General features: G+C 36.8%; 1 long non-coding RNA gene across 1 annotated transcript in view; it reads left to right on the top strand.

The window, feature by feature from the left end:
- The first annotated feature begins 1,462 nt into the window (after positions 1-1,462).
- Positions 1,463-8,268, top strand: part of LOC120774711 — a 29,014-nt gene continuing 22,208 nt past the window's right edge. The window contains exon 1 of the long non-coding RNA XR_005705259.1: positions 1,463-1,785. This is a non-coding gene — a long non-coding RNA (uncharacterized LOC120774711). The remainder of the gene's footprint in view (positions 1,786-8,268) is intronic.

The raw sequence follows: 8,268 nt of genomic DNA, 5'->3' as shown, positions 1-8,268 counted from the left end.
CTTGGCTCCATAAGAAGGTTAAGTTCGAAGATGGGCAAAATTGCTCTACTGCCACGCCCACAAAATGGCGAAAACCGAAAACCTATAAAGTGTCATAACTAAGTCATAAATAAAGATAATAAAATGAAATTTGGCACAAAGGATCGCATTAAAGAGGGGCATATTTGGACGTAATTTTTTTGGAAAAGTGGGCGTGGCCCCGCCCCTACTAAGTTTTTTGTACATATCTCGGAAACTACTATAGCTATGTCAACCAAACTCTACAGAGTCGTTGTTTTCAGGCATTTCCATATACAGTTTAAAAATGGAAGAAATCGGATAATAACCACGCCCACCTCCCATACAAAGGTTATGTTGAAAATCACTAAAAGTGCATTAACCGACTAACAAAAAACGTCAGAAACACTAAATTTTACGGAAGAATTGGCAGAAGGAAGCTGCACCTAGGCTTTTTTAAAAATTGTAAATGGGCGTGGCGTCGCCCACTTATGGACCAAAAACCATATCTCAGGAACTACTAATCTAATTAATTTTACAGCAAAATAAAAAAATATGTAAATGACGGATAATGAAATCTCGATTATCACTTTATCATGCCAGTGTATAAAATGTTCGGTGACACCCGAACTTAGCCCTTCCTTACTTGTTCAGTATCAGTATTTTGCCATCGGAAAGTTCAGTTTGACTTTTTATCACGCCAAGGCTAATAAGCCTCCTCCCGTCTACGGTCGTGATTATATGTAAAAAAAGAGAAGACCTACTATATAGTTTTAGAAAATCCGATTTATTTTATAACTTCAAAATTTCTATGGGCAAAGTTTTTGGAATATGGTTACTTCACGGCTTCTTCATTACATCGCTGTATTTTCACAATATTGCCTTCAGCTACCCCAATGCGAATCAATTTACACGAGTTCAAAGAGAAGAGAAGATAAAAGAGAGACCATAAAAGAGAGACCACGAAATGAAAATTTTAGTACAACTAGGCTTAACACAGTATTACGAGTGCATTTGTTTCTCTCTTCATTTGCTTTTCTTTTCGTTATTTGATTTTGGTATTTTCATAACCAAACCCATCCTATTTCACAGAATAATATGTACTTTGACATGAAACCTTGTCCGCCTAAAAGCATGCCTTGAATCCGCTGACTAAACAACATAGTACACTCCTTGCTAACACCACTGTTAATTTTAACAGTTACGAATACAACAGTAAAGCAAACGCAAACAGAAAACGCCGAAGCCAACAGCACCGGCAAATGCTATTGCAGCAGCGTCGCTGTCAACAAGAGGACCACGTGGACAACAATGATGTGCTGAAGGGTGCAGCAATAGCAGCACTAGTCCCAACACAGGTGCTCTCACACACACACAGCCACTCCATCCGCGATGCTCGCATTTGCGCCTTCCGACATTCGTTCACGACTAGCCCTTGGCTTTTACCTCAGTCGCAGAGGAGATTCAGTTCAGTTTAGAACGTGAGTTTGAACAAGTTAGTTCGCTACTTGTCGGCAACAACGACCAGTGCGAAAATATACGAATATACACAAAATTTAAGCAGAAGCCAAGCTTTCGCAGGAAATTAAAAAAAAGAAATAAATAAATTTGAGGGAAACTATTATTGTTTGCAGTAAAGCATTAAAAGTGAAATAAAATGAGTCTCCCCAGGACAATAAGCGCTTGACAGCAAGGGTCTGTAAATACTCGTATAGTCGGTGGTTAGACGCGCGGCACAAATTTGGTAAAAAAAGAAGTGAGGCAACGAAATTGTTTGGAAAGTGCTACGTAAGTGCAAATAAGCGATAAGTGGTTAAGGATAAAAATCGAGCCAAAATAGCGCCAGTATAACTTTGAGTGAAAATTGTTACGCCAGCCTGTGTTCAGTGTATATGACGTGTGTCTGTGTTCGTAATGTTATTAAACCGGCGCATTTCTATCGCTTTTTTTTACAAAATTTAATTAAATGCCTAGATGCGTCCTTTGACAGCCGTTCATGCTTTCCGTGCCTCAGCTGACGGTTTCCGTTACTCAATCAGCATATCCGTTGAGACAATGAAAAACAGAACAAGGACCCAAAACATACCTCTGGATAAACCGCAAAAGCACCGTTACCATAAATTTCGAAATGCACGTGAAAAGTCATTAGTTCTAAATTATTTATCGCTTATTAAAAATGTAAATGTTCTCATGTTTTATTTTGCTTGCTGCAACAAATTTGCGGCAAGTGAGGCACTTTAGTGATTCTACTTCCTGCTTATTATTTTTGGTCTTTTGTGGGACTGTATTTGCTTTTAATTTTTGCTTTGGCTGCGATTGCATTTTAGGTTTTAACGTTACATTTTTGAATACAACATTTCTAATACTTTGGGTCTCAATTATGTGTCTTATATTTAATTTGAGATAAAAATAGACAATTGCTCAACTTCGCACTGTGAAATAAAAATGTGAGGGGAATGTTACGAACAAAATTTAATTTTTATAAAAATATTGCAAGCAGTAAATAAGTTTGATTTCGCAAGAAATTTCAGTTTAAGCGAGAATTGTCAAATATATTTCACACAGAAATGAGTATCGACATACATACGTTCACCCACGGACCAATGCAGCGACGAACTCGCATTCGTTCGCGTAAATTCTTGGGTGATGTACGATTTCATGCGTGGAGTTTATTGTTATGTGGCACTGCGGAAGTGGTATATGATGCGGTGCAGAAATAAAAGCAAAAATGAGCAAGAAAAAAAAATAAGCAAGCCTAGCGAACGGAAATGCGTACCAACAACTGTCAAAGACGCAAGCTCATCGAAACCCTCAGAGACGTATAGATATTTTGCATAAATTGAGGGCACAAGATGCTCAAATGCTCAGAGCCCTAGTGCCACCATCTGAAATCCAATCACGAAATCTAAGTCAGTGACAGTAGCTCCTGCTGCGCTGTGCCCTTCACAATCTCCCATTGGTGGGAAGGCTTATAAATGCGTTGTACCTGCTCGTTGTAAACCCCCTCCGTTCAGTACATGTTCAGATATTATTTCTTGCAAATGCTTGCCTTCGTCCTTGACATTTTCCAAAACATTTGAGGGACGTGCCACATTTGTGGTTTCATGTTTGTGTGAGTTTAAGTTCTTTTTGTATGGTAAAATCGTGTGTGATTGAGTTTCCATGAACTCAGTGGGGCGCAGAAAAGTTCTGCTGCCTCATTTACTTATGTGTGCATTAAGTATTATTAGTAGTATCATTAAGTATTAAGTATTTGTGTGGGTGGAGATTGAAGAATAAACTTGAACAAACCAGGCGAAGTAGGACATTTACTTCGCTTTACTTTAAGTGAGCAAACAACAGAGTAGCAACAGATGAACGGGGCAATTGATTTAATATGCAAAAACGTCTGCTCTTACTGGAAAGTCATCATAAGGGGACAATAAGCTTTCTAGGTGAGACTGTCAGTCACAGAGATCGGCTTTTAGCGTGGTAAATTTGTTTGCTTTACGCACTCAATTCGAAAAAGGTCATTGCACGAAACTGATCCAAAGTATTTGAAAGGATACTCAGCAACAACAAAATTTTCCATTGCCACTAAAAGAAAAAAGTCAAGTGAGCCCAAAAACCCTGGAGCATAAGCAAGTCCAATGAATATACACACATATACAGCCGCGTGTTGCAACTTTCCCAACCATAAATAAAAATTCTCAAAAAATAAAGGCTAATTGCTTCCGCAAAGTGAAAAAATGTGCCAAACAAAAGTTTCATTTTCCTAAGATTATCCAGCAACGAGGTGCAGCAAGAAAATTGTAGTAAAGCGGAAATAAGGTAATCGGAGGCAGAGAAATCAGTATTCATTCGCGGCGAACTTTGCGTTGCTAATGTGCGATTGTTGCAACACTTGACAATGCTGTTATTGTGCTGTTCGTATTTTCGCATTTCCATGCTAATGCTTTTGTGGCACGCGTAACTGTTGACAGCTCACAACTTGCCACCTTTTGTAGCATGTGCTGGCTAGTGTGGCATCTGCATTGTTCGTTTCATCCATTCACTTTACACCTTTCCCGAAGTTTTTGTTATTATTGTTGCTGGATATTATCGCACTTATTATCCGAGTGCCACAATTCGCGTTGTCTCTGTTGCAACAATTGGTGCACTTCGCCGATATTCATGTTGCATTTTGAAATAATTCTCCATTTTCGCTGAATTATTTCCTTTTTGTCGTTACCGTTACACTGGAGTGGCATTTGTGTCATAGCCGCAACGGTGGCATAACTGGCAAATGGAGCTGCAATAATGAAGGTGTTGAAACAATAAAATGTGCAGCTGCACTACTCCGAAAGTTCATGCCCCAATTTCGAAAAATATAAGTCAAACCATTTTCTCGGTTTCCTCTCCAGGGGTCGGATTCGGATAGATGTTTGCATGTACATACTATGTAGTTAGCGCGTATATTCTAACTAAGGAGGCTGAGCAGGTTGCAGCAAGTGATCTCGAATACATATGTCGCATGGCACCTACCTAAGAGAACACTCTCTCTTTTTTGCAATAATCAGCCAATCAATTGACTGCGGCAATTAAGGTTTCCTCAGACAAACCCTGGTATTTGGTTTTGGTATAAATATTGTTGCTATTTATTAGGTGAAAGTGCCTAGGCTATGTTTTTTTCTGTCAACAATGTTTATATACTTATTTATACTTTTGTAATTATGTTATTTCCAGAGTCTCCATAAATGTCAACGGTTGATTGAATTTTAGTTGGTAATTTGAAGACGATTAGTGTGCTTGTATTGGTGGCTAAAATTATTTGCCTCCATATCATTAAAATTGTATATTGTAAAATTTGAATGTGCTCCTAAAATTGATCAGTTTTTATTTTTTTAAGGTGAAGACACTAAGTAATGAATTTGTGTGGGTCTTGTTGATTTTCATCCCTTGATATAGGTATTCAAAGTTTTGATATATTTCAGAAACACGTAAGCTTAAGTTTTGCTTGGAAAAAACAAAGGCAAGAAGTCTCAACGTAAATAACACAAAGTTGAAATAAAAGATTACTTAGTAGCTACTTGTGCAGAGAAATATTCACCAAACCAACAAAAAGTAACAAACAAATTGACTTCTGGTTTTTCATTACACATTTCATCTTTTCCGTGACTCTGATTTCGATGAAACGATTGTGGTGGAAGTTTTGTAACAAGCCCCCGCTGAGTAAGAGTAATAGTTGGATTTGAGCGGGATGAGGAGGCACTGCAGTTTAGCAGACGGCGGGGATCCATATTGCAACTTGAAGCGGACATAAATGATCGCAAATTACACTTTGTATAAGCGTTAAATATTTAACGCAACCTTTTCCGAACTCGCATAAGAAGTATAACTTAAAAAAATCGATTTATTCAAAATCCTAGACCAGAATACACCCTTAATGTCGTACACTAGTAACATATGACCCAATTTTTGCCGTTTACCATTTCTGCTCCATAACTTTTGCTCTCTCTCATTTTTCTATACTCTCGTTTGCGTATCTGGAAATGCTCACTTTTGTAACCACCAAAAGATGCTCCACTGTATGAACTCTTCAGTGACCTTATCAAAATGATTCGTTTTGATTTATGGTACAAATACATCTTTATATATTTTGGTAGATATTTAACCAAAAAAATTCGTCTTTTTGATTTATCTGAGCTAAATGAAAATTCCTACTACATCACCACTATTCAAGTTGTTCAACACTTTTTAGACTAATGGTAGATATTCAAGTAACATAATTTCTTATCTCGCTCTTAGCAGTTGGCCCATTACTCCATCACGCTGTCTGCTCATATCCTTGACAAGTACTTTCGCTTTGAGTTTTGTAAAAACTAACAAAATTTTTTATATATACTACTATAGTATACATGATGGGTTAATTTATTTATCGCATAACATGGAAAAAAAGCTTATTTGCCTTTTTGCCGCCTTCTCCCGCATTATAATAGGTACTCGTATAAATAATATCGGTTTCATCCTTTCACTCAAGTGCCAGGCCAAAGACGATAAATTGTTTCCGGCTAGAGGAAATCGCTCGTTTGTTTACTTTAATTTGGCGTGAAAAGTCAGATCGATAAGCAAAGCGTTTCTTTTTTCCTGTTTGCTTTTGATTAATAATGTTGATAGTTAATCGTTTGTTCGTCTTTAAGATTCACTGATTTGAACTGAATCAAAGCATCCTTTCTACATCTTAAAACTAGTTTAGGAATTTAGTCAAATGTAATTGAAAATTATGGAAATATATTCAAACATATATATATACATATATATATGATATATTCGATATCAATTTTTAACTGTCTGATGTTCACTTCGCTCTACTTATTTTAAACTTTTATGCATAGAAAATGCTTTGCTGTTTTATTTACCCCGCTGTAGTCAATAAAAATTGAAGGAAGCAAACCACGAACCACCAAGGTTATAAAAGGCCAAGCGCATATTCAAATCTTAAACAATCAGTATTTAGTGCTCTACGTTAACAAACGAAAAAAAGTGTAAATATTTAATTTCAATTATTGTTTAAGAAATTCTAAAACACAATTTTTGTTTATTTATTCGGATTTATCCTACTCCTTTGCCTTCCTTGGTGATAAAATAAACTTACAAAGCAACTCAATTGTTTATCGGTCCTTCCACACCCATAAGAAGACGGTCTTGACCGAGTAGTTGTATTTACTAACATACTGGTGCGAAAGATGTTTATTATAGTTGAATTCACCATAAAGTAGAGGATATGCGCAGACAACAGCCATACTTTTATTCACCTCATAAGAAAAAGGTCACCTCGACATACACAAATGCGCATGTGTATGTGATGAAGGAAGTAATCTCATGATATAGTTTCACATAAACAGAAAATGTACTTATAAATAGGAGCGAAAAAAAGTCTGAACACATCCAAACGTTTCCACATGTGTTTGACGTTAACGTATTATTGCGCTAATTAAAATTTTTAATTCAGCGGTTTGACCTTCTTATGAGAATTTTGACTTCTGAGACAAAAATATCTTTTTATTAGCTCTTATTCAATAAATTGTATAAAATCAACAACAAAATTATACGGTTTAAACCTAATAAAATTAAAGTTATATTGTTGCTTTAACTCTGGAAGAGCACAGACTGAGGAGCACAGTGACCCACCACGGGTTAAGCACCTAACTGTCGAGCGGCCTTCTATGCTCAGCAAAACTTGTTGTTGCTGGTTGCGCAGCTGGCTTTGCTCACATATAAGTAGTTAGTACACGGACATAGGTACATTTCTACGAAAGGAACAAACGTGTTTTTTGTTCTTAGGAAGTAAGTGAGTTGTCTGCGTTTAAAAGCCACAGGGGAAGTTAGGGGTGCTAGCAGACAAAGCAACAGCTAAACCACAAGGCGTGTAAAAGCCGGCAACACTTCAAAGTTTATTGGCACAAAAAATCAAAACGGCGGAAAAACCACAAACACCGTTAAGCGAGGTAAATGCCAAGGAGAAGAGAGTTTAAAAGTGCGGAACCGAAGTGGTGAACAGTCAAAACAGTGGAAGGAGAGTATGAAGAATCGTAAGCAATTGAGGGAAAACAGACGAAAACACTTCAACCGATGCTTAAGTGCAGTAACGGCAGAATCAGTAACAACATAAAATCTCAACAGAGCAACTGCAACATCAATAACACAATCAACAACAACAATAACTGAGCATAGAATTTCTACCTTCACATTAACAATCGCTTGTGAAAGCAACAAAAAATATGTAAACAAAAATGTTCTGAAAGTCCGTGGACTTTAGGTGCCGACAGTACATAGAAGTCCGTAACATCAAAATAGTTTCAAAATAATATACAATAATGCATTTGAAGAAAACAAGCTGCAATTGTCAGAAAGAAAAAAAAAACAGCTGCAGTGGTAATTGTAGGGTATGTCCATGCCAAAGAAAGCGTCCCAGGCTACATAAATAATCTAGTGAAGGCTTTAAGTGAATAATAAAAAACTACATAAAGCAACGCAAAGCAGAATGTGTGGACTGGGTCGTATTCGTAACATAAATTATGCGACTTTTCTGAATATTTAGGATATAACTAAGTGTCAATTTATGAACTATTGTACCATACATAGCTATACAACCAGCTCTATTGTGAACTCACACCAAGAAATATAAAACCATAAACAATTTAAAATTTAATCCAATTTTAAATGAAAAATTTGCAAATGAATTTCTTTGTAGCCACAGTGAGTTTCCTGAAATCAAGTAGTCATCAAATTGCTATCATCATTCCCACCGCA

The sequence above is a fragment of the Bactrocera tryoni genome, chromosome 4 (assembly GCF_016617805.1).
Source record: "Bactrocera tryoni isolate S06 chromosome 4, CSIRO_BtryS06_freeze2, whole genome shotgun sequence".
Taxonomy (NCBI): domain Eukaryota; kingdom Metazoa; phylum Arthropoda; class Insecta; order Diptera; family Tephritidae; genus Bactrocera; species Bactrocera tryoni.
The sequence above is the reverse complement of the archived record's forward strand: the minus strand, read 5'-3'. Positions and strand labels throughout refer to the sequence as shown.